At 47.8% G+C, this 26,951-nt stretch overlaps 1 protein-coding gene and 2 non-coding genes across 5 annotated transcripts in view; 2 read left to right on the top strand and 1 right to left on the bottom strand.

The window, feature by feature from the left end:
• Positions 1-4,633: 4,633 nt before the first annotated feature.
• TRNAP-CGG (transfer RNA proline (anticodon CGG)) lies at positions 4,634-4,705 on the bottom strand. The gene has a single exon. It is a non-coding gene; the product is annotated as a tRNA-Pro (tRNA).
• A 1,168-nt stretch (positions 4,706-5,873) lies between these two features.
• Positions 5,874-6,063, top strand: LOC142589175 (U2 spliceosomal RNA). Its single transcript, XR_012829849.1, has one exon. It is a non-coding gene; the product is annotated as a U2 spliceosomal RNA (small nuclear RNA).
• A 15,613-nt stretch (positions 6,064-21,676) lies between these two features.
• Positions 21,677-26,951, top strand: part of LOC142587501 (uncharacterized) — an 89,033-nt gene continuing 83,758 nt past the window's right edge. Inside the window, exons 1-2 of one of the 3 annotated variants that reach the window (XM_075698564.1) lie at positions 21,677-22,288; positions 23,144-23,369. The gene's annotated coding sequence lies outside the window, so the exon portion shown is untranslated. The remainder of the gene's footprint in view (positions 22,289-23,143; positions 23,370-26,951) is intronic. The other 2 variants (XM_075698563.1, XM_075698565.1) reach the window with 2 other exon arrangements.

Below are 26,951 nucleotides of genomic sequence, written 5' to 3' on the forward strand. Positions count from 1 at the left end.
CTAATAGTTTCTATATCGTCAGCCTGACGCAAAAGAGTGGACGGCATATTTTTCTTTACCAGTACAGCTACCCCAGCTCCTCTCGTTGGTCTGTCGCGTCGAAAAACACGATAAGAAGGCGGGAACACGACTTCATCTTCTATTCCGCTGTGTAGCCATGTTTCAGTTAGAACAACTATATGCGGGCTATAACCTATAGTAATAGCCTCAAGTTGATCACATTTATTAATGATACTATGGGCATTGATGTTTATAATACGGAGTTCTTTATTATCTGCATAGTGAAGTCAGTCTTTCTTAGATTTGTTGTATTTTCCAATTTTTACTCGAGCGCTTTCCGTATCATCCCAAACAAAGACGTTATTATCAATGCGTAGTTTTTCGTGAATTAAGTTTACTTTCCTTTTTTGTTGTCTTTCCTCTGAAGCACTGTGCCACAGAAGTTTACGCTTCCTGAGCGTATCTCGCGAGTAGTCATTTTGTACAGATGTATTGGAACCTTTTAGTTTGTAAGCATTTTTCATAATCTGGTTTTTTTCTTCGTGATCCTGAAAGTACAAGATGACTGGTCTGGAACTGCCAGACCGACCAAGACGGTGAATTCTGCCAACTGATTTACATGTGACTTCAAGTTTAGTAGAAAAAATTTCAGTTAGAATTTTGTTCCGCAAATCAGCCTCTGTTTCATTTTCGTCCTCAGGCACGCCAAAGACCACTAGATTTGAGCGTCTACTCCTGTCCTCTAAGTCAGTAATCTTGGCCTCCAAGGATTTTACCGTTCGTTCAAGGCTGTCCACGCGCTCAGTTTGCTTTTCTATTTCTAGGAAGCGGGAATCCCACTCCGCAAGACGTTTTTCCATATTAGTTTGCTGTGTTCGGAGGGCTGCCACATCCTCAGCTAGCTTATTCTGACCTAAAAGCAACTTTTCCAGCAACTCGCGAGTGCTAGACTCCTCTGGATTAGGGCCTGGATTTACTTCAACGTCTCTGCACAAGAGAAGCAAGCACATACAGTACACATCATAAGCCATTGAGACACAGTGCTGTGGGCACGGTAGGACCAAAAGATAACGGCAGTTACTTCTTATGGAGTTGTAGTACGGACTAACCTGCACAAGGCAGAAGAATGGCTTGTTAGGCCACATGCTCATTCCAAGTCCACCGTGCCCACTGAAGTTGAATGCTTGTAGCTGCTGGTTTATAGCTTGATGCAGTGAAGTCACGTGAGGGCTAGATGGCGCTGTTGGAACGCCACGAGGCAGTGAAGATATGATGCCAGGGAATCGAGGGGCTGCGCACTGCGACGATTGTGACGCAGCTGTAGACTGGGATTGCGTGGTGGTGATAAGCTCGATGAACTGTTCGTCTTCTTTCGCTGATCCGGCAAGCCCAAGAACAAGCACCTGCACAAGGCAGAAGAATGGCTTGTTAGGCCACATGCTCGTTCCAAGTCCACCGTGCCCACTGAAGTTGAATGCTTGTAGCTGCTGGTTTATAGCTTGATGCAGTGAAGTCACGTGAGGGCTAGATGGCGCTGTTGGAACGCCACGAGGCAGTGAAGATATGATGCCAGGGAATCGAGGGGCTGAGCACTGCGACGATTGTGACGCAGCTGTAGACTGGGATTGCGTGGTGGTGATAAGCTCGATGAACTGTTCGTCTTCTTTCGCTGATCCGGCAAGCCCAAGAACAAGCACCTGCACAAGGCAGAAGAATGGCTTGTTAGGCCACATGCTCGTTCCAAGTCCACCGTGCCCACTTGCTTTTGTTTCTGCCGCAACACGCATGCCCTCTGTAAAGCAATTGTTTTCGCTTCGGTTTTGAACAGCTCCCAAGCTTCTACAACATTTTTTTTATCCTCAAAAAGAACAGCGTCTAATTCCTCTTTTATTCTTTTAAGAAATACTTCATTTGCAAAAGGGTGTCGTTAAGTTTCCATAGGTGCCAATTAAATTTCTGCTTTTTCTTTTTCATACCTATCGTAACCATTACCAAACAATGATCACTGAAACTGATACATTCTACACCATAGTCAGAAAGTAGCGGAACTAAGTGCAAAGGAACATAGATGCGGTCTAACCTCGAGTGGCTGTCTCCTTCAAAATGCCTATATTGCACATGACTGTAAGAACCAAGAACACTCCTAACATCCTCTAGATCAACATCACCACACAAAATTTCATGCAGAAGTGCGGCACTTTTATCTTGGCTAAGTGGCTTTTTCGATCGCTCTATCGGCCAGCACACACAATTGAAATCGCCAAACATTAGAACGTGTCTTTCATAACGCAAGAAGGACCTCAGATAAACACAAAAAATTGTTTACGTTCGCGAGAATTATTAGGGACGTACACACAAACCGCCCGCCAAATCAATCGAGAAAAAGAAAAATCATAAATAAGCAAACGCCTCCCCTCACATGAAGTAACTTGTTGATCTGTTATCCCAATACTATTGCTAATAAAAAAGGCAGCCACCAAAAGTACCACTCGCGTGGCAGACGCATACGTTGTACCTATTTCTGAAAATTTCAACCAATTGAGCCGTTTTTTCTTCAGATTCATTTTTTGTTTCTTGGACAGCCATGAAATCGATGTCTTTTTCTAATAACATGTCACTTATCTGACACTGTCTTCGCCTCTGCGACAACCCTCTGACGTTTATTGTCACCAAACGAAGTGGACTGGTGAGGTTTATAGTGTCTGCCATTGTTTTTGTTAAATTTAGGGTACGCCCCTACGGAACATTTCTTAAGAAGCATACGGACTCTGGTATGCAGTGATGCTCGTTGAACATAGCCCTCCCTTTCGAGGCAACGACTGTCAACACACGTCCTCGCAAGCCCATTCCCGATCACAGATCGGGTTTTGGAAATTCTTTCCGGGACACTACCTCCGCTAAGGCGGAGGTGGTCCTTGTGACGGCCGTCTTTCTGGCGGCACGTTGTGTTTGACCGTCGGCCTGTCTGAGTTTTCTGTGCCGGTCTTTCGGTACCAGCACCGTCGGTGTCTCGGCTGTCGTCCTCAACATCGTCGCGCAACCGCTTTCCGGCACCCTTAGCGTCGGAAGTCATGTCCATGCTGTCGGAGATGCTGACTGTCTCGTCAACCGCGGTGGTTGGAGGTGCTTGAATAGTTGAAGACGCACACGTCGCCTCATAACCACTTTCCTTGACCTGAACCTTGGCGGGTGGAGGCGCAGAATCCGGCACGTCGCCCTTATCAGTCCACTTCGAGTTTACCTTTTCAGTCTTCATTTCCAGAGATGTAGACTGAGCATCCGCCCCTTAAGCTGCTCGGCATCCTCTTGATCCATCAGGAGCTCCAATATGTCTTCGCTCCTGCTTGGACCAGCAACGTTGGCGTACGTTCTCACGCGCTGGGTCTCGTCGTGGCCGAAGCGACGACATAGCCCACAGCGTGGAACCAGGCATTCTCGTCTAATGTGTCCGGTGCCACGGCACCGGAGGCAGAGGGGTGCTCTGCCTGGGACAATGACGAGAGCCAGGTCTTCCGCGACCCGAAGCGGATGTGGTAGGTCGTCCGCTGTCATTTCGGCCTTGAGTTTCAGGACCACAGACCCTGTCGTGGTTACTTTGACGTTGCAGCCTTGTACTTTCCATTTCTCCCTCGTCCGTTCGGTCACTCTCCCGATCGGTGCGAACGCTGTTCGGACGTCTTCATCCGGAACAGCGTGCAGCAGCAAGAAGAGCTTGAGCCTGACACCCTGGTTGCACTGGTCAATGACCCCGCATCGATGTTCTTTCACAAGAAATGCTTCAGTGTCATGTATCTTCTTTTACGCCGCCTCGTTACAAGAAGTTACGGCCCACACATGATTCGTCTGATAAGCCCCGAGGGCCACCACTTCCGGCAGCAGCATCAGTCTTGAAAGCGCGTCTGTGAAGTGCTCAACACGGTAAGGCCGCGCTTTAACTTCACCGTGGATAAAAATAATGTTCAAAACACTAGCACCTGAAGGCAGTTGTGGTAGAACCATCTGGTAGTCCGGTCCGGAGAAGGCTTTTCCGTTGACCGGGAACCGCGGCCAAGGGCGGCTGTAACTCCTCCTGGGGAGCAAGACATTTCGCTACCGTTCACTGCGGTGGCCGGGAGTGGAATCTAGACCAACGAGGCGAACGTTCACGGAGAGCGCTTTCGACGGCTTCTAAGGGAGTGCAACAAAATGGGACAGGCGCTTCTAAAAAACGGGACATTATTTTCTTTCCTCGTCACTGTGTGCTCGTTTCAGTTTCCAGTGGAAAATTGGCTGCTCAAATAAAATAAATTGCGATGCATTTGCGCTCTTCTCTGTAGTGATACTTATGCTCGAGGAAACAATCAATAATCGGCATCCTCCGCGATTTGAACGAGGGGTCTCTGCGTACCTTAGCGAGTATCATGCCAATAGATTAACGAGCCCAGCTATCCCAGAGATTGCTTGCGGTGGCTGAAGGGCCTCTGCAACACAAGTGAGGAGATAACTGAGAGAGCAGATAAATATTTTCGTTTCTTCATGAGTGCGATCACGTTGCAGTCTCGAGGAAGGCCTACGCTGTTTAAGTAACGGAAGTTAGGATAATTTAGAGTTAGACTCTGAAGTAATACTGACGCGGAAGGAAAAAGCAAAAAATGGGCTCGTCCTGGATTTGAACCCGGGACCTCTCGCACCCGAAGCGAGAATCATACCCCTAGACCAACGAGCCGAACGTTAACGGAGAGCGTTTTCGAGGGCTTCTAAGGGAGTGCAACAAAATCGGACGGGCGCTTCTAAATAGAGGAATATGAATTTCTTTCCTCGTCACTCGGTGCTCGTTACAGTTTCCAGTGGTAAATTCGCTGCTCAAATGAAATAAATTAATGCTAGCAATATTTGTACCTTCAGTTACTCTATTACAGTTGCGCAATAGCGAACTCAAAGCCACTGAGTCCTCAAGGCCACCACATAAATATTGCTTACTCTGCGTTGACGATTTCTGGAAATAAATGTTTCCATGACGCGTGAAAATGAATAATTGTAGCAAAATGATTTGAAGGCACGAACGCTGTTCGAACGGCTGCTAGCCTTCCCGCTGGGCTGCAGCGTTCATAGCGTGGTCTGAGGGAAACGAACGGTAAACTTCAACATACGAAGATCGAAGTGCACCGTCAAGGTTTCGAGACACATAGTAGAAGCCAAGGGCTTTACCATGCCAGTGTTGCCGCTGCACGGAAGAAGTTGCTCTGTGGAGTGTGTCTGAACGGAACGGAAGCATCAGCGAAAAATTGGAAAAAAAATTCAGTGCCATTCTACTCTGTGAAGGTGGATAACCAGCGAAGCTGTGTTTGTGGGCGAACTGTCCATTGCCGTGCGTCAAACGCCGTATGCACATAAATGGAAGGCGAGGCGCGACTAGTCGCTCCACTACGATGTTGAGCCTCGCAAGACGATGGGGCACCGGGGGTTATACATATCGATGTATTGTGGCAGGACTCGACACGACACCTTTTACTAACGGATCCCGGCACGTACAACAGACACGCAGCTCACCGCACTCAGAGGGCACACACTGCTTCACCGTAGCCAAGGCGGTCGTGCGCTGGTCGACGTCCCGCAGTGCCGTAATGGTTTTGAGGTCACTCGAAAATCACGAGCGCTCACGTTGAACACAGGCCGCACAAAATTGGTTCCCCACAAACTCCCTCTGAAACCTGGACGTTGCGCAGGTGAAACGAACCAAGTTTGCGGGATCGGGGCCACCTGGGCGGTTAACGTTTCTTTCCGCCTCGCGGTCCTCGCAGACAGCACGGTTACGGGACCACCACCACGGGAGAGTGGTAGGAAAGGAAAGGAGATACGTAAGCGCTTGGAACGCCGGCAAATAGAGGGTGGTGCGAACTTAGACGTGGCCGACGCGGGTGAAAGTGTAGTATCTGTTCTTATCAGCTTAAAATATGATACGGCTGTATTTGGAGCAAAGATGGTAAACTTAATTTTGCAAGTTGGCGGAGGGCTAAAAGCCTGCTTCACCTCCGCCGCGGGTTGACCGGGTATTGCACTGTCTTCGGTATTGGTACACGTTTAAGGAAAAATTCTCGTTGTGCATGGCTCGAAAGACGCACGCAAGTTTTTCCAGAACCTAGCCATACACAGCTTCGCTGTAGAAACAATATTTTTCACAGGTGATAAAACGTATCCGTAACCTTATTTATTATTTTGTTTGGGAATGAATCCGAAATATTTTGGAAGGCTTTTTGGTTCAAGGGAATGGTCTGCAATCCGAAAGAACCGACGTCAGGCAATTTCAGAATTAGCTCATTCGTCGGGTGTCCGCATAAACGCGTATCTCAGGCAGAGATATGATGAGAGTGGTAGCCGGTCGAGCGCTCCGTGCACTAATCTCAGTCTTCGGCTCGATGAGGTGCGGCTTCGGAGATAATGGTCACTGCTTTGACTGAGAACACCGAGCACGATATCGGAATTCACCTTTCATAATAGCCGGAATAGCGCGAAGCTAGGACGGCCTCACCAAGGACGAGACCTTATAGTGCTAGCGCTCGTCGTCAGGGGCATCACATTCGCGTCACCATATCACGCGTAAAATTAGGACCAGGCGCGTAGAAAAATAAATTCGCGGGAGAGAACTTGACCAAAATAAGTATTGAGAAAACTACAGGCGCCAAGCTTGGATTAGTTCCTTCCTACACATATCTCGGAATAACCCTTTGTCGTGATTTAACCTGGGAAACGCACGTCATGAACATCATTTCATTTGCTAACAAAACACTCGGGTTTCTAAAACGCCATTGGCGCTACGCACCAAAAAATTTGAAATTACAAGCCTACCAGTCTCTCGTCAGGGCTAAATTAGAATATGCATCCCCCATTTGGAACCCTCGTCAAGTGTGCCTCATCAATAAACTCGAATCGCTTCAAAATCGAGCTGCAAGAGTTATGCCTTCTAACTACTCCTACGGCGTTAGTATATCGGCACTGAAAACAGAATCCGGCTGATCATTGCTTGCATCTCGCCGCCGCATTGCTAGACTTTGTCTTTTTCACAAGTTCTTTTACAGCTCACTCCGCGAAGCACCATACATTCTCCGCCCGGCACGCATCTCTAGTCGCACCGGTCGCCCGCAACAAGTCGCGCGCCCGCGTACGCCTCCCCCCCGCCCCCACCTCCCCTGTAACTTTTTCGTCGTCATTCTTTTTTCGCTCAGCAACAAACTGGAACGGCTTTTCTAACGAAATCACAGTGATAACCTGTCCTAGCACATTGTTAAAGACCGTAACAAATTATCTTACCCTGTAAAAAAATATGGCCTTCAATTTTTCATGTATGCACCCACCCCTTATGTAATAGCCTTCAAATAAAATGAAATGAACTGAAATTATTCGCAAAATGTGGAGATAAATAAATAGCCAGTTTTTCACGTTACGCTCCTTCGAAAATGTTTTGCATGCAAAAGAAAGCCATTGTGAACTGTTGCGGACCATTTTAGTTTTTTTTCTTTCAGAAGCAAAATCGGAACGGAACTTTTTTCCGTGCAACGAAACTAAAGCCACAACGCAAAAAATTTGGAGGAAGCTTAAACTTCGCCTTTAGAGTGAAACGCGATAGCATTCAAAGGTCCCTCACTTCTCCTCACGCTTCCCGGCAACTGCAGCGTATGTAACCGTAACCTTTACCGGGAAACGCTCACGGCGAACGCTGTGCACAAAGGCGGGTTTTCTGATCGAGACGCGGCTTCTTGCAGGGGCCGCGATGACCAAATGGCGGACACCGTCTCCGGTCTGGGCATTGTAGATCGCTGGAAAAGGGGTTTGTTTCAGTTCTCGCGTAACAAAATTATGTTTTCTCGTATATTCAAATTACACTTCGAGAGCTATCGTGTCTGTAGATTGCGTGTAAGTCGTAGTTTACGATTCTTGCACGTATTTTAGCTTGAGAAATTCAATTATTTCAGTGAATTCCTTGCGTTACATGAACGGCCTGGGTATGTTTGGTTTGAAAATCTTTCTGAGAAATTTCGCGACAGGGGCAGGGGGGGGGGGGGATTGTGCTACACTTGCCTCTTCCCGGTAGAGAAAGCTGACAAATAGATGTTCCTCCTCATTGTCACCTGGTCTGTGACTTGTGTTTTTCTGTGCTAACTCTCATTCTGCAACTTCAGTAACTTGCCCAGCTTTCCTTACCGCCCTCAGTGCTTTTTTTGTGTATCACGTTCTACAAACCTACTAACAGCTGAAAAATTTCTGTTAGTGTTTGTGTACTATCTCAGTAACCCCCGATGGGAAAACGGCGCGAACAACCTTCATGTGCAGGCATGATACGCTTTTTTTTCTTCTGGAAAGAATTAGCATTGCAAGTGTCCTACATGCAGATTTTTGCAGTTCGTGTTTATTATACAAAGGAGAGCCCAGTAGGTACGACTTAGTGCCTTAAGTGACGTAATTTTATTGCTAAGCATTGCATTCAGGTAGAAAGAAAAGTCGTGTTGGCTTGTTTTACCTGGTCTTTGATTGAGGAATAAGCCTTTCTGCGAATTTTTACTATGTGCTGCTGCAAAAACCGACTACCTTCTGTTCCCCTTGCCCCCGTTACTCAAGTTGTGGCCAAGTGCAAAATAATGCGATAATGTGTATTTCAGTTTTTAGTACAATGTTATTTTTTTCTGCCATGTTTTTTTCAATTTGTTCAGCCTTACGTAATGAACATGTCACGCATTTCATATACTTCCGTGAAGATATGTAAGTAAGCTTTCTTTTGGTATGGCTCTCAATCAAACAATGTTAGCATTTTATTCTATCTTTCATGTATTTTGCGTGTCATTATTTTTGCCATTACCAGTGAGTTTTCCCTTTTTATAGTTGTCATGAATATGTCATACACGCCGTCCAATTTTTTGCAATATCTTAGTGCACAGATCAGGAGCTCGTCTACATTTAGGTCTTGAGGAGGTTATATAACAATCTTGTTTTTTTATGTGTGTACATGAAACGGCCTTCACGTTTTCTAGCGCTTTCTTTTGTCATTTCACCATCTGAACTTTTGTCTTTAGTACTCTTGTATATGTCATGCACCTTTCACTCTTGCTCATTTTTTTTAGCGTGTATCACACCACGTTGTAAGAAAAATCTGTTTTCGGAAACGAAGTCAATAAAGCGAGACTAAACATCTGTTGTGTTGGAAGTGGAATTTTCTTATGTCCCGGCACATGCTGGTATAAGTATGGGCAACACTGCGTGAGTGCCAACGCATAGCCCACGGCGCACCACGCGCCAGTTCGCAAGCAATGCCAATGCGCGGCGTAGCGCGCTCATTGCTTGCGAGCTGGCGCGTGGCGCGCCGTAACAAGCGCGCTATAAAAAAAAACGCGCCGCTTACAGGTAAAAACAAAAAAAGGGAGCGGCACGCGCGGCATGGGGGAAAGGGAGTGGAGCGGGTCGGCATAATAAAAACAAAAAGGAAAGAAAAACGTTTGAGAGAGGAGGTGCCGCGCGGCTGCTGTTGCCATGACAACGTAGACAATCATGTGCGCCGCCATTTCGCTTCTGCGTCGCCCATTGGTTAGGGCCGTAACTGAAGGGGACCTTGGCGCTAACGTCGAAAGAGCGTCTGCTCGAAAACGACCAATGGGAGCCATACGGAGTGTCCCCCCCCCCCTGACAGGGGCTCCCTAACGCTAGTGCGATGACGCATTTCTTTCTGATACCCTGGCGTTGCTGGCCGTGTCGCGCCCATGCGCGTTGGGATAGGTCCTAAAGCCCCAGAATGCATCGTCGGAGTTGAAGCACCGACTTTTCTCGGCCATCGCATTTCACCAAAGGCACCAAACCACTGGAATGATAGGTGAGGGCATTCCAAGACTTACCCTCTCCAACCTCCTTCCGAAAGTTGCGCGTGCTTGTAGGGCTCATACATTTGCACAAGTACTTCATACCATCCTGTGCGCAAGTTCTTGAGACTCTTACAGACCTGTTGCGTCGCGGCGCCAAACGAAACGCCTACCTTCCGCTGGTCTTCGCAGCATTAACACTCCTTCTCGGAAGCCAAAACGCAGTTAGCCACTGCATTGTGGCTGACCTGGTGTTAACAGCGCAAAACGTAGACGGGACACGAGACAAGGCGACACCACAAGCTCTGTTGTGTTATCTTCTCATCTCGGGTCCCGTCTACGTTTTGCGCTGTTAACAGGATGGAAAACCAACAATCCCAAGCTGCTATTCTAGTGTTGCTGATTCGTCCTTTGTCCAATGCGCCAACTCGTCTTGTGGTAGACGCGCCGACCACGGCCGTGAGTGGACCGTGAGTGGCCGTCGCTGAACTTCCTTTCAAAACGCCTCTAGCCTACAGAAGCTGGCTACGGCACCTTCGGGAGGGAGACGTTGGCCATCTTGTGCGGCGTCAAGCATTCTCGTATTTTTTTTTTGTTGTTGTTGTTGAAGGCTTTTACATTCTGGTCAACCAGAAGCCGTTAACTTTTGTTTTCAAGAAGAACAGTTCCTTGAACATAAAACGTGAGCTTCGGCAATTTTTCTTTATTTTCGAATTTTCTACAGACATACCCCATATCTCGGGGAGTAAAAGTCGGGCAGGTCTGTGCCTCCTGGTACTGCAGATTTCCAAGCGCTAGCCTCAGCCCAGCAAAACGACCCCAAGCTGCGCCAACTGCAGGGAAAGACTGGTCACTACAGTTTGAGGAAGTGCCGCATCCCTAAACAACAGTATTGGTCACGTGCGACACACAGCAGGCAGCTCTTCCCCCGTTCATGCCCTGTCAGTTTCGGCTTCCAATATAGGATTCACCACACGGGCTAAGCCATCTTGGAATCAGAGTGACACATAGGCTTATCACAGACCGCTTCGACTGGCCGTAGATTAAAAAAAATAACAAACAAAATTTCGAAGCTGCACGAGAAGCTGCCAGGCCTGTCTAGCCGTGAAAGTGACATGGCACACGCGTCCAACAGTGCAGCCGTTTCTACCACCACAGTGCAATTTCGATCACATGCATTTGGACTTGCCGGCCTCTTCCACTCTGCCAAGGTTTCAGGTATCTCCTCCCGTGTGTCGATAGGTACTCAAAGGGGTCTGAGGCGACGCCTCTACAAGACAAGCGTTTTCAACGACAACTAAAGGCGTCATTGACCACCACGCTCGACAGACCACACTGGGTGGAACGGCTGCCCCTTCTACTACAGGGGCTGCGAACAACAACCAAAGTTGACCACGGAGTCAGCGCATCCGTAATGCTCTATGGGACAGCAATCCGCGTTCCAGGCCAGTTTTTTCCCCGCGTCCAGGGGGCATGTAGGTCGAGCCACGAAGATAGCCTAAGTGCTTCCCGTAATGCTCTAGGGGACAGCAATCCGCGTTCCGGGCCAGTTTTCCGGCACTCAGCAAGGCGACAAACCAGTGGTCGCGCAGCACTTAGGCTATCTTCCTGGCTCGACCTACATCCCCTCACCCCCCCCCCCCTAGATCGCTTCTGGGCATCTTGTGGAATTTTCCCGACAATGGACACAATCACACACGCCTTTCTGCGGCGCGACCCTATCAAGCCACCATTGACTCTTTCATACGAAGGCTGAAGTTTCGTGTGGTTTCGCGTTCAGAGAAAACCTTGAAGATTGACGTTCGAGACGCACTCAAATCTTTAGGCCATGTCGTCAGCTACGAAGGCATTCGACCAGACCCTGACAAAACCGTGGCTGTTGCTTTGTTTCCATTACTTTCGAGCAAACACAAATTCCGCCGTTTTCTACGGCATTGCACATATTATGGACGCTTCGTGGCTAATTTTTCACGGATAGCCGAACCTTTGCAACGGTTAACAAAGGATAATGTTTCCTTTGTCTGGGAGCAGGACCAACAACAAGCCTTCTGGGAACTCCAGAAACGTCTGCACACACCTCCAGTTCTAGGACACTTTGACGAAGACAGTGACACCGAGTTGCACATAGATGCCAGTAACGTTGGCCATGGGGCCGTCCTCGTACAGTGGCAAGATGGAGCCGAGCGGGTCATTGCGTGCGCAAGCCACACTTTGTCTCTAGCTGAAAGGAACTATTCCACTACGTAGAAGGAACGCTTGGCCGTTGTGTGGGCAATTGCTACGTTCCGACTATATTTGTACCGCCGATCGTTTCGAGTTGTGACAGATCACCATTCATTGTGCTGGCTCGCCAATCTGAAGGATCCATCTGGCCGTCTTGTACGCTCGAGTATTCACTTGCAAGAATACGATATGACGATAGTGTTCAAGTCCGGGCGTAAACACACCGACGCTGACTGCCTGCCACGTGCTCCACTTCAACCGTCGCCATTCGACGTCGATGAAGAGGACGCATTTCTTTTTCATTATCACAGTATCAGACATCAGCAAGCAACAGTGCGATTATTCAGAACTCCGGCCTCTCATCGACTACCTTGAGAGCCGTCTACCAGAGCCTCCTCGTATGTTCGTCCGCAAGTTATCCTCGTTTTTTCTCCGCGATGGCGTTCTCTACAAATTGGGTTTTCCCTCGACCGCAACCGCCTGCCTCCTTGTAGTGCCGTCTTCACTGCGTGACGTTATCCTGCGGGCCACTCACGACGAGCCGCTTTCGGGCCACTTGGGACTCGCACGGACATTTTCACGCATACGCCAAAAGTACTTCTGGCCTAACCTTCGCCGCGACGTAAAGCAATAGGTGAAGACATGCCGCGACTGCCAGAGACGCAAGACACTACCCGTGCGTCCCGATGGACTTTTCCATCCCGTGGATCCACCGCGGATCCCTTTTCAGCAGGTTGGCATATATTTGCTTGAACCATTCCCCACGTCGAGGGCTGCTAACCAATGGATTGCTGTTGCAACAAACTACCTTACACGTTACATTGGAACCCGAGCTCTCCCACGAGGCACTGCTAATGATATTGCGACCTTCTTTGTACATGGTATCGTACTCCGCCACGGTGCTCCAACAGTGGTTATAACCCACCGGGACACAGCAGTTACAGTGCAGCTCACAGAAGATAGGCTCCTCAGTGGTACAGTTCACCGCAAAGCCACTGCTTACGATCCCCAGACGATTGGGCTCACAGAAAGCCTAACAAAACGATCGCTGATATGATTTCCATGTATGTTAACGTCGACCACAAAAACTGGGACGACGTTCTCCCATATGCTACGTTTGCGTATAATACTGCCGTTCAGGAAACTACCGGCTTCGCCCCTTTTCGCTTGGTGCATGGCCGGGAAGCTGTCACAACGTTGGACACAATGGTTTTACCCACCCACTGTTCTAATGTAGTCACTGATGCTGCCGAATTCGCTCGATGCGTCGAAGAATGAAGAACGATGCGTCGAAGCTCGCACGAATGCGTACCCGCTACCAACAACACAAAGGCGCCGACCGATACTATCTTCGTCACCGCGACGTCACTTATCAACCCGCTGACAAGGTATGGGTGTGGACACCGATCCGCCAGCGTGGTCGGTCGGGGAAACTTATGCGCCGCTACTTTGGACCTTATAGGATCGTTCAATGACTCGGCGACGTCACATACGAAGTGATTCCTGAAGGAGAAGGCACCACTCGCCGTCCCCTACGCCCATGTCTGTCCAATGTCGTTCACGTCTCTAGGCTGAAGCTATACCGCTCTCGCTGGCCGCAAAGCTCTACGCCTCTCTCACCATCCACGACTTCCTGGACAGTATCACCTCGACAATCTCTAGTGCATCAATGTTCCGCATCGAGACGATGCTTCTAGGGAGGGGGGAAATGCCACGACCTTGACACAACTGCACAGCCACTCGGTGCAATTCGGTGCCGCATGCTAGGCATGCTGGGTGGCTCCCAGAAGAAGACAACGGCGAAGCTGCCAGGACAGCTGTGTAAAAGATCTATAGCGTCGATCGAAGCCTTTTGTGGCTTTATTTGTGACAATATGGAACTATCCGTTACAACAGTGAATTGTCGCCCGAACAGGTAGTGATGAATCGTCTTGTCTGCACTCTAAACGATGGCCAGATACTCCAGTTCGTTCTAGTGGTGGTGGCATTCCTTGCAAAACACTCCTCAGTATTTGACTTTGCGCAGAACGACAGCCCACCATCGATCCCTGCGTCTTGAACTCGTCACCGCATCAACACAGGGTCTGCCCAACAGAGTCGACGAAAACTCTATCGTGTGTTGTCCGCAGAACGCCAAATAATCAGCGATCAAGTCGAAGAAATGCTAAGCAAAGGAGTCATCCAAGAATCATCTAGCCCTTGGGCTGCACCAGTGATACTGGTAAAAAAGAAAGACGGTACATGGCGATTCTGCGCTGATTACCGACGCCTAAACGCCATGACTTAAAAAGACGTGCACCCGCTTCCCCGAATTAACGACTTGATCGACTGCCTTTTTGCGGCCTCTTATTTCTCTTCTGTTGATCTGCGGTAAGGTTACCGGCCAATTCCTATGCACAGTCACAATAAAGAAATAAAACAACATTTCTAACACCGGACAGATTACTTGAATTGACCGTCATGCCTTTCGGGCTGTGCAACGCGCCCGCAACATCGAAAGGCTTATGGACACTTTACTGGGTGGCTTGAAATGGGAAGTTTGCGCGTGCTACCTTGAGCACGTTGTGATCTTCGGGCGAACATTTAGTGAGCATAACAAAAGAGTCCGTAGTTGGTGCTGAACTTCTTGGAGAAAACCGGCCTTGTCCTGAATTCGAAGAAGTGTCATTTTCATTAACGACAAGCTCTTGTGCTGGGACATCAGGTTGATAAAGACGGCATACGACCAGATCCATAAAAGACTGCGGCTGTAGAGGCATTTATGAAACATCACAGGCTTAAGCACCAACGAAGATTTTCGGGCTTATGCTCTTACTTTCGCCGATTCATTCCTAGATTCGCCGACGTGGTCCACCCTCTTACGCGTCTTCTCCAGAAAGGCGTTTCTTTTTAGTGGACCACAGAGTGCGACTCTTCTTTTCGTCAATAAAAGTTCCTCTTCACACAGCAACCTTTTCTTCGCCGCTTCGATCCTTCAGCGCCAATAGAGGTTCACACCGATGCGAGTGGTGTTGGCATCGGCGCTGTGCTTTTTCAGCGCACCGACGGAAGTGAGCACGTGATCTCGTACGCTAGCCGCTCCTTGAGTCGCTCCGAGTGCAATTATACAGTGGCCGAGCAAGAGTGCTCGGCGGTCATCTTTGCGGTGCAACGGTTCCGTTCTTACCTCTATGGGCGCCCCTTCATGGTGGTCACGTATCATCTTTCACTGTGCTAGCTCATGAATCTTTAGTACCCTTCTGGTTGAATTGCGCGTTGGGCTCTGCGTCTACACGAGTACGATTTTGTTGTTTCCTGCAAGAGCGGTCACGACACGCTGATGCTGATTGCCTCCCTCGGATGCCTCTTACAACGACCGAATGCGACGCTGACAACTTCGATCAATACATCGCCTTTGTATCTCCGGAATTTCCTGATATGGGTACCTTCATATCAGAACAGCAGAAGGACGACAGTTTTCAACCACTCTTCACGACCGCATACGAGCCTTCAGCAAATAGCCGCTTTCGCCTAAGTGACGGCGTCTTGTGTAAGAAGAGCTGCTCGACCACTGGCGCGCGCTACCTTTTAGTTGTCCCCAAGAACCTCCGTACTAAAGTACTATGCGCCATGCATGACGATCGAACGTTTGGCCATCTTGGCTCTACACGAACGTTCTACCGTGCTCAAGAGCGCTTTTGCTGGCACAAGATGCCGCACGGTACCGAAAGGTACGTCGCCAGCTGCACCGAATGCCAGCGTTACAAGCGACCTCCAAACACACTGCAAGGTCGACTTCAGCCAGTTCCGCCTTCCAGCGTCCCTTTCGAACAAGTTGGTATAAATATCCCGGGGCCCCTTCCCGCGATCCTCCAACGGCAATTGCTGGATTATTGTGTGTGTAGACCACCTCAGGCGTTATTGCGAGACGGCAGCGCTGCCATCGGCAACAGCAACATAAGTCTATCTTTTCTTATTATATTCCATCATTCACCAACATGGGCCTCCTCGCGTTAACACCAGCGATCGTGGGAGACAGGCTACCGCAGACGTTGTTAGAGAGACCCTTCGTCCGTGTTCAGCTTTTTTCCTGCATTCGACGCCATACCATCCACAAACTAATGGTCTGGTTGAACGCACAAACAAAACGCTTGCCAACATGCTATCAATAGATGTCGATTCGGCACATAAGGTCTGGGACAGTGTCTTGCCTTTTGTCACCTATGCATTCAACACCGCAAGTAACCGCACCGGTTACTAACCGCTCTTTGTTCTTTATGCTCGTCTACCTCGCTGCACACTCGATACCATGTTTCTTACTTCGCTCATGACAAGAATTCTGTTACTGAGATCCTCTGTAGAACAGAAGCCCGACGCCTTGCTCGGCTGCGCACCCTAGCTTTGCAGCACCGATCAAAGATTCGCTACGACGACCGTCGCCTACATGTAATTTTCGATCGTGGTGACCTTGTGTGGTTTTGGTCGCCATTGCGGAAGCGCGGCTTCTGCCAGAAGTTCTTGACCCACTATGTTGGACCTTACGTTATACGCGAACGCCTCAGCGAGGTCAACTATCGCAATGCACGCCTCACAAACAGTGGACGACCCTCGGCCAAAACCGAAGTCACGCACGTCGCCCACCTTACAATCCACGAGCGACTGCCTGACGTGCCCGGCCGGCTTCGTCTGCAGCGGGGAATTGTGACGAGCTCGCGTAACAAAGGGCAGAAGGAGCTTGAATGACAAAAAAAAAAGGACGGAGGGTAGAGAAAGAGGACGACGACATTCGGCGGGCTACCTTTGGATCGTTCCCGGAATAAACGTCCACCATTAGCTTTGATCTGTTTTGCATTTTTAAGAAAAACGGTTCGCGCCTAACAATATATATATATATATATATATATATATTGTAACCACGTGGGATCGACGAGGATGCGGAGCAGCACCACCAACAAATACACTTGATCAGTCGTCAACGAGAAAAACCAACACGTCTTCTTTCTCACCCCGCTTAACATAAAACCCGCGCTACTTCAACCTCGTCCGCACTGGCACATACCCGCGGCAATATATATATATATATATATATATATATATATATATATATATATATATATATATATATAGATTATATATATATATATATATATATATATATATATAAGAGAGAGAGAGAGAGAGTCTCCATATACGGGGAAAGGTGCGATACGGTTGTATGGAATCAGGACTAAGCCAAGTGGACGAACGCGCACGCTCTGGTCAGTCGGCCCTGTTGCCGAGCGAGGGCAGCGTCCGGCCCTTCGCTGCTAACACGAATGTTCTGCCCATAAATACTAGTGTTTCTGCTGAGCACCTGCGTGCATGCAGTGGACTGTGCAGAACAGGCAGCATAGATCAAACAGGGTACTTCAGCATTTTTTACAGTGAACCTGTATACCTGCACACCCAATGCATTTATCGTGTCCGTGGTCAAAACTAAGCCAATCACAACGGGAAGTGCGCGCCACGTGACCAGCTGGGTTGCTTGCGGAACCACCAGATGGCGCTAGCCTTCGCGCATCTGTGCCAGCGGCATCACCGGCCGTGCGGGGGAAAGACAAAAAAGAAACAGAAAGCTCACCTTCGCACATAGCGTTCGCCTCAAGCGTTTCTCGGTAAATATTACGGTTGCATAAGCTGCAGTTGGCGCGAAGCGGCACCTATGGCATAATGTCACAGTTCATTACCGCATTCTGAAAAAAGGCACTCAGCAGGCTGACGAAGATGGCGATCGAAAAAGCGCCTTCGTGGTTGTTGTTATTCTGCCACCTTGACTGTGACTTCCCTGCATATATTTTGTAAATATAATGTTGCCTACTCTTTATCCAGTCACATTTTTGGTGGTGGTGCTGGATGAGAGCGCTTTACGAGGGAGCTTCCACAATTGCAGAAGAGGCAGCCTCTTCCTCAGTGGCAGCAACGTCAACGGTTGTCCTTGCGGAGCAGAGATCCAGGCACGTTTTCCGGAACCGATGACGTCGATATTGACAACTGATTGGGCATATACAAGCGTGTAAGTAAAAACAAGCGATGGGACGATACGGTCATGCTGGCGAATGTTGTATTTGGCTTACAAGGCACAGCAAAGGACTGTTTCAGGAATCATAAAGGTGAAATTACAACTTGGTATTCCTGCAAGCAGGAATACCAACTTGCAGGAATTGCTTGTCCATGTGTCTTTCTTGTGCTATGTATCCCAGTTCGTATGTATCCCGCGAACACGCCCAAACGTCTTCCCTGCTAAAGTGCATTTCTAGTACCTTTGGCCTTCTTTATGCTGTTCCTCCTGATCTTTGTTGTTTGGTTAGCGTCCATCCCATGTTCCTGCTTGTCCCTGTGTCTTTCTTGCGCTATGTATCCCAAATTAAATGTGTAGGGAACTTAAGGTAGGAACTGACTGATGTTAAACCACAAGCACCTTTTCCTTCTTGGAGAACCCAATTTGGTAAATACAGTACGAAAAAAATGCGTGTCTTCGGTTCACTAAATGTGTAGAGACGTCGTCATAGCTTTACTTTTTTTAACTAGAAATTATGCTTAGCACTCTCATTACGTTCAAAAAACTGTTTAGGCGAAGCACCTCTTATAAAACTTACACTTTGGATTACGGATCCCACATTTATAGTACTCTGTCTTTATATTAGTGAAAATAAATATTTCCTACTTCCAGCGCTTACCCAATGACGGCAATTGCAAGGCTTGACAATGTAACGACTTGCTTGCCGAGTTTAGGTGAACGCAAGGAACAGACTCTAGAGATATTCCGTATACTTAAGTACGATTACCTACTAAGGCCCGAGAGGACCTACCAGCGATGTTCTAACAATTTGGTACCAAATGCTGTAATTTTACAGCGTAACATGACATAGGACTGATCGACACGGGAGCGAACCTGTGAGAAGCGCTTCTATGGCATGCGCTACTTTGTCACCACCATGTAACGGGGTGTGACGTCATGTGGTGATGTAAGAACGACATCTAAAGTTATTACTGCGCAAAGAATGCAATAATAAGAGGCAAAGCAGCCACAGTGTCGCGAGGCAAGTTTCGTCTTAGTATTTAGTTGATGTGGTCCAATTTACAGTCCTCTTACTGCTCTCATTAGATAGCGACGCTATTGCACGAATTATCTCAGTTGAACGTAACCTGCCAGGCGCCGATGCGGCGCAGATGTTATGGCGTTCTTCTGTAGACCAACAGCTCGCGTGTTCCTAAATCAAAAGAAAAGACTTCCCTGAAACAAACTACACCTTCTTAATCATTTGCGAAAGTTTTTTTGATATAACATCGCGTTCACTTATTGCGTATGCCAGAGATAGAGACTGCAAAATAGCATTGGCGCAGCTAAGAAGCGTGGCCGCGAAAGGCAACCGGGCGACAGTAGAAGTCTTGTAGGGAAGAGCCGGAACGCACAAGGAAGTTCTCGCCTCATAGCATTTGGAGAGAGCATAACAAAGGTAATAGAAACGTTGGGCATATGAAAACCGAATGCAGACGGCCAACGGTAAGCAGCGTTCACCAAGAGCTCCGTGAGTTTGGCGCCAAATGCCGACAGTAGCATTCTGAGCACTTCGTCGAAGGGGTAAAATGGCGACAAGGTTTTCGGGTTGTCGCAGCTAGCGTTAGCCAACCTCTTGAAAATAAATTATATAATACACGAATACGAAAGGAATGGTATTCTGTCAGCAGTGAGCTACAGCACAAGAAGGATATTATTTTTTGATAATTGAACGGTCGATGGTTATATGAGTATTTTTACGAAATGAAATAATTACTAAATTGAGGGCGCGAATCTTGATAGAAAAGTAGTCATTATCTTTTAAAACTCCCGATTCAGTTCGTGTCAATGTTCTAGCTCTCGCATGATTATTATTTTTGTATAGCCTCATAACAAAAATCGCGCGAAATTTGAAAATAGCCAGATGATTACGCGTCACCGCGCCGCGACCCTAGCGGTCCCAGGCGTTATTCAGACGAATTAACTCTTCTCAATGCCTTTGTCGTGCCCCTCAATGCAGCTGCGCACTGCGTTCGCTACGTGCCTTAAGTGAAAAAGGCAGCTCGCAGTTGCCGGTGAACAACGCCAAGGCCGATGCCCCGCCCCTTTCGCGTGGCCACCGAGCAAGGCATTGAGCAGAGTAAGCTTTTCCGATGAACTCCTAGGACCTCTGGTGTCGCGGGGCGCGGACGCGTTATCGTGCGGTCATCTTCACATTTCGCGCGTTTTCTTTATAACGAGGAAAAATAAATGCGCGAGACACAGCACACTGAAAACAACTGAATGGAAATTTTTAAAACTCAATTATTACTTTCCTATCAAAATTCTCGCTTACAATAATGTAATTAAAAAGTTCGTTAAGTAATCTCATGTAATTATCAAAACCTTAATTATGGCAAAAAAAATCCTCCTCGTGCTCTACGTCACTGTTTACAGAACACCATTGGTTGCGTTCTCGCATATTGTATGTATTATTTTTAGGAGCTTTGCTAACGTTAGCTGGGACACCCTCCATTATGAAAGCAGCACCTGGTTTCAAGGCGCCGCTCTCAAAAACGTATGGATCACTTGTCTGCTTGGTGGCCCGTTTAGGCGTTACCATTGTGTGGCAAACCAAGCAGCTCCACTGAAATGCCAAATCTCGTTGCGCTGCGGCAAGCCACCCAAGTGTTGAAGACCAGCAACATCAGCGATGCGGGCGTCTGCAAAAGCAGAATAAAACGGCTTCTCAAGGCGCGCGAGAGCGAAACCGAGACAGCATATCGCAGGCAGTGAAGAGGTGGAAGAGCTTCGTACAATTCACAATGCACATTTTGTGAAGAGGACGTCGTATTTCGCCATACGAATAGCTAAAAGAAAATAAGGAAGCCGTTAGCGGAGGAACACAAATCATAGGAGGCGGTAAACACAAATCAGGCAGTAAAAATGCTCCTCTGCGTTTGCTTTCTTTGTTTCCTTCACACCTTCGTAGTGGCTTGCTCTGTTTCCTTTTGCAAATCCTCGCAGCCGAGCCACGCACGCTTGCACACAGCTGTTGGTGTTCCCTCGGGCTAGAGGCGCGTGTGTACATCAGCCCGCGGTCACCGCCAGTGCGGGACCCGCAGGCCTCGATAAGCGGCGCATGCGCAGTACGGGGCTCGCGAATGTCGCAGGTGCAGCGACGCACGGCTCGCGCATCGCATCCAGCGCAGGTGCGCGCGGCAGCCGCATGCGGGGTGCGCCTCCAACTGTTCCTAATTGCGTGCAGCGTGGAATGCCGAGCAACCGACCGGCGTTGGGAGCGAAAAGGGGCTTCACAAACTGTAACGTTCCGCCAGCTGTGAACTTTTTCTCGTTTTAGCGTTGATATCTGTTTCTATCTTATCTTGAACGCCGACGTGGTTAAATAAATCGTCACTTCAGCGTGCAAAGCGGCGGGTAGCCCGCCGGCAAGGCCTGATCTAGGCGTTGGAAGTTTCGTACTATTTCTCTTTGGCGCAGGGAGAGTAGAGCCTTCGACGAGCTTCAATGGTGCGAACACCGCGCGCAGCTTCAAATGGCATGACGAGTGGCGTTTCGCGCATGCGCAATGTCCGCAGCTGGTTGAGATTCAGCAGCCGTTTTCGGCAAAGGAAAACTCTGCCCAGACAGCGAACACTTCGAGCTAGCTGCGCCGCTGATAACGTGCCGTTCGCGTGTTTCCTGCGTGTCACTGGGATTTTTGCAACAATGTGAACTGAGTGCCCTCGGCTTTCCGCGGAAGAGGAGATTGTGGTGCGGAGTAGTCGCCGTGTGAACGTTGCAAATTTTCGGTTGTTGTGCGTGCATCGATGTTGTCGCCTTTGCACGTTCTTCTGGAACGCGGTGTAAGTGCATCGAAATCTCCGCGAAGGTCCTGCAATAAGCCATGATTGAGAGCCAGTGATTGCACCTCCGCTTGCAAATCGCCGTACATGAGAATCTCAAAATTTGAGATTGGCCACCGCGGAAAAGGGTGTCGGCAGCGGAGCGCATCTTCCATTCACCGTAGTGTTATAGAGCAACACGGCTCAAACGAGGGATATATTTTCTTTTGTTCTTGGACAACGAAGAAACCGCTGCCAATTGTCTGTTCTCTTCCTGTTCCTTCTGCGTCCGGCTTGCGTATTGACTTTGCCGTGAGGCTCTAGATAGCAAGGAGGATGAACGCGAGTACACAACGATAGGAGCAAATAATTGGATTTACCTAATCTGGACCTCGCGAACAAAGGTGAGATCAGCATAATGAGCGAAGAAACTTTCCTACAGTTCAATAATTACGTTTTTTTTGTGTGAATGAGCCCTTTTCTATTTCAATTTCATTAAATTTATTTTATTTGCGCGTCAATGTGTTTCACTCAACAGTACCTGTGTTTCGCACACAATATTTACTCTTTTGAAGTAACTGAATATTAATAGCAATGTCTTCCTGCTTTGTGAAACATATTTTACCTTCCGTTTACAACAGCAACCTCAACCGCCTCTCTATTCTTAGCGTGCTATAAGTACAGATTCCTAACAGGGAAGAGAAAGAGAAAAAAAATGTCCAATAGAACTCTTCACAAGTGCAACTCTCATGCATCAAGTATTCAGTGGTGTTTTGTATGATATCCCATATTATTTGTGCGAGTAAAAATAGATTTTTACTACTCATCTCTTCGCGCTTAGCAATATTTCGAAGAGCCAGCGTCACAAACATTACAGAACGGAATTTACGTTCTCTGTCTTCTCTTGTGATTTCATTCAGGTCAGAATCACTAAGTCAAGTTACCAGGCCAGTTATACGGAAATAACAATGCCGAATTATTCACTTCATGTTACGCGTTTAGCTCTGGCATTCAACAGCTGCTAGCTCAGCTTTATTTTCTCCCTTTCCCTAGCATCCTCACGCGGAAAGAAAATCATGTGCATCACCCCACCAAAGAATAGCTGCCTATTCATACGCTAGTCCATACGGACAACGCGGCGACAACAAATGGGGCCCTATAATGACGACAGGGATAACGGTGCGGTATTTTGATCACTTGCTGCGTCGTCTCGATAAGGTCTCATTTTCGTTGCCTCTTATCGACACCTCGCACCCAAGCAGACGACCGGGCCCAGCGGCAGCAGACGGACGGTCACCGCGCGAGTTCCGGAAGGCGTTGTTCTTCACTTCCGGTGCGGCGCGCGCATCCGGACCGGCTGCGACCGCGGCAGCGAGCGGCATCTGCACCGGCGCCTGCACAGCCGATAGGCGAGGGCAGGACCCGAGCTCTTGCCACGTCGTCTGGAAAGGTTCGCCCGCTGAGAGCCCCATCAACTCCCTATAGGTCGGTACATTTTGCCAATTTCGAAGTAAACGTTTTCCTTAGTTGCTGTTGTCAGAAATGCTGTTGGAATCCAGCGCGGTTGATAAGCTAAAAGCGCATGCTCATTTTGAGCGGCTGTCTCAAAATGTTTCGAGACAACTGCCCTCACACAGTATTTGTATTGCGAACACCGCCATCATCGCCGGAAAGGGTTCGCCGCCATGTAAGCGACATTGCATAAACCGCCAGACAGCTTTGATCTGGTTCCTTAGGTTACACGCAGCAAAAATATGTCTGCCTCGTTGCTAAGCAAATTACCCTTGTCGGCCGTGCCGACGACAGTCACGTGATATGCCTGGTTGTTTGCCGTGTTTGAACCATTGTTGCGCAGTGATGCCAGTTCCAAACAGCGTGTCTACATCGGCTTTCACCTTACGGCGGAAAGCATTCCTTGTAATAAATTTTTATTCAAATTCTATTTTTCATTAGAAACTGTGCTATCCTGCGTGTTACATTTAGAACAACAAAAATGGCTGACCGGCGTGCACTTCTCGTGCAACCACATAGCAAACAATAAATATATAAATAAACAAGTAAATTAGGCTCGCTGTTTGCGTGAATTCTATTATTCTATAGCCAGTATAAGCTTAAAATGAATGCACTTTAACCATACTACCTGAATTATATTTTTTTTACAAAATAAGTCTTTCTATTCAAAGTAAAGTGACATATGTGTTTAGATTCGTAATGAAGGATATGTTTGCGCCAGTAAGTAAAGCTTTCAACTTAAGTGGATAGGACATGCAAGGCGATGCGGGGAGAATAGAATAACTAATCTTAGAGTTTCGATTAATGGACTGCAGTCTCGTTACCATAGCCCGCCATGGAGTTCATATTGTGTTCCTTTCTCTAATTTCATATTTGTATTTTCACGTAGCATGGTATAGTTTGTTTGTTATTTGTCTTATTAAACGGATCATCATATAAAAGTTCATTGGCGTTTCAGTGTAGTTTAGGGTACTTACAAGCTACACGTCTTGCAGATGCGAATTTTAAAGCTACGACGCTGCGAAATCAATTCTTGACTAGGAACAACTTCGGTTTCTTCACGAGAATTTTCCCGTAAAATTAATACGATAGAAGAAAGCACTACGGCATGAAAATTTGTGCTTTGCCATTTCAATCGGTACTGTGACATAATTTTCAGCGGAGCATATTAAGTTCAAGCTTCAAGCTTTTAAAACAATGAATTACATAAAAATGTGTGGATCCCACTAACTGCGTGAAATGGTCAAGCCGAAGCTATCATCGGTATTAGCGAGGAGCGCTGCTCTTCTACAGCGACCATTTGCAGCAAGTACTACGTACACGGCCAAGATGGACGCATCAGCACCGGGAAACGCCTCATTCAACGTAAATTGTGGCAATCCAACATGCAGGTGCAACCCATGTCTACTAATGCATAACTAGGGTGGCGAGACGACGACGGCACGATGACACTGGAACGGCCACCACGGCATAACAGTGGCCCGACTATGACGGTACGGTGACAATTCTAAACGACTCTTCGACGGCGACGGCATCATGACCACGAGAGAAGGATGTCGACTGCATCACGACGACACCTACCGCGGTCGCTTAGTGGCTTTGGTGTTGCGCTGCTAAGCACGAGGTCGTAGCATGGAATCCCGGCCACTGCGGCCGCATTTCGATGGAGGCAACATGGAAAAAAACCCCGTGTAATTAATTTTAGGCCCACGTTCAAAAAAACCCAGGTGGTCAAAAATTATTTCGAAGTGCCTCGCCATGGCGTCCCTCTTAATCAGACCGTGTTTGTGACACGTATAACTCCATAATTTAAGGACAAGGACGGCGTGACAACAACTGCATGATGGCAGTGGCATCCCGAAGACTCGGCAAAATGACGAAGGTGTGACGTCGATGGAGTGACGCGCAATAGAACAGACATATACAACATCCGAAAAGTGGATAGAAGGGGAAAGGAAGCTTCACTTTAAAGTGTGCAGAGTAGAGCCCACAGTATTTTCTCGTATAAGGGAGCATCTAGTGTCACGATCAGCGAAGAATCCATTAGTGGTTGTATGTTTATGAGCTTTTTTTGTATGTTTATGAGCTTTTTTGACCTGCAATAGGTCAGTTAGTCGCGAGCAAAGAGGCATTTATTGAACGCTGCTTCACATCGTACGTTTGAAGCCTTCAAATGTTTTTTTTTTTTATTACAACATAGGCATGTGTATTTCGACCAGGATGTTGCGCAATGCTAAGAATAACGAATAGAAAGGTAGACGCGATAGAAGAAAGCCCCGAATTTTCATGGGCACATTCAGGCAACCCGCCATGGTTGCTTAGCGGCTTTAGTGTTGGGCTGCTAAGCACGAGGTCGCGGAATCGAATTCTGACCACGGAAATGCGAAAAGACCCATTTACTTGGAGTTAGGTGTAGGTTAAAGAACCCGATGTTGTCAAAATTTCCGGCATCCCGCACTACGGCGTGCCTTATAATCGGATCGTGGTTTTTGCACGTAAAACCCCATATTTTATTTTTCCTCAGAAGTCAACATATATCAAATTACATAACGAATGAAGCCGTTTTACGCCAATTATCAGCAAAATAATAGGTAGTTGCAATCTCACCGATGCGCATGTCCCCGTTATACTGTAGCGATTCGAAATATCTGACACATTCAGTGCGATTTGACTAACTGTTCATGATTCGGACTGCTAGTATGAGCATCCCTATCAGTGTCGCGTTTCGACGCAGAGCCCATCGTTTTACCACTCTCACTTTGCCTTACTGTTAGATATGACGTGTCTCTCCTCTTGTTTCGTATTGCTCGGTTGAGCAACGGACAGAAATATGGTCAGCCGCCTCGAACCTCGCTTACGGTATTCACTAGAATACGCATGCGCATGCGCGTGAAACGGCGCTTCTTTGTCGTTAAGTCGTAACCATTAGTAAGTGTATTAGTCCCAAAAAGCCATTAGTATCAAAACTAAGCTCTCAAGACTGCTACTGCGGCCCCGTTATTGCGGCATGATCGAGTGCAGTGTTATCTCCCTATACCTTTTATTTTTGATGCGCTTACCTTGCTGTTTAAATGCGTAAGCATTTTTATGCCTACCCAACAAGAATCCCGTTCGTCGGTCACAAAAGATGAATGCAATGTCTCATACCCCCTAAACTATTGCTCGTACCTCCGTAAGCAATGGCTCATCACCCGTAAACAAACAAGAAATTCAATGGCTCAGTAAAGGCTACAAGCACTCGGAAGAGTGAAGCGAATAGTGCATACATTCATTGAAATCACTCATACAACCCACAGAACAGCATAGGTTTGAATAAAGAGCAGCCTCAAAACACGCATTTGAACCATCAATAAAGCGCTCACATCCCCCTCAGCAAATGTAGTGGTTGTTTGCAACAGCTTCGCTGGACGTCCAGGTTGATAAGGACTGCTAAGAGTTGATAAGAGTCGGATCACGTTCGATTACTTTGATAACGACCGATAATGATTGATCAGGGTTTAAAATGATTCGATGAAGTTTCATAACACTGATAATGACACCCGGCTACGTGGAGAT

This window comes from Dermacentor variabilis, chromosome 7, assembly GCF_050947875.1.
Source record: "Dermacentor variabilis isolate Ectoservices chromosome 7, ASM5094787v1, whole genome shotgun sequence".
NCBI classification, from domain to species: Eukaryota; Metazoa; Arthropoda; class Arachnida; order Ixodida; family Ixodidae; genus Dermacentor; species Dermacentor variabilis.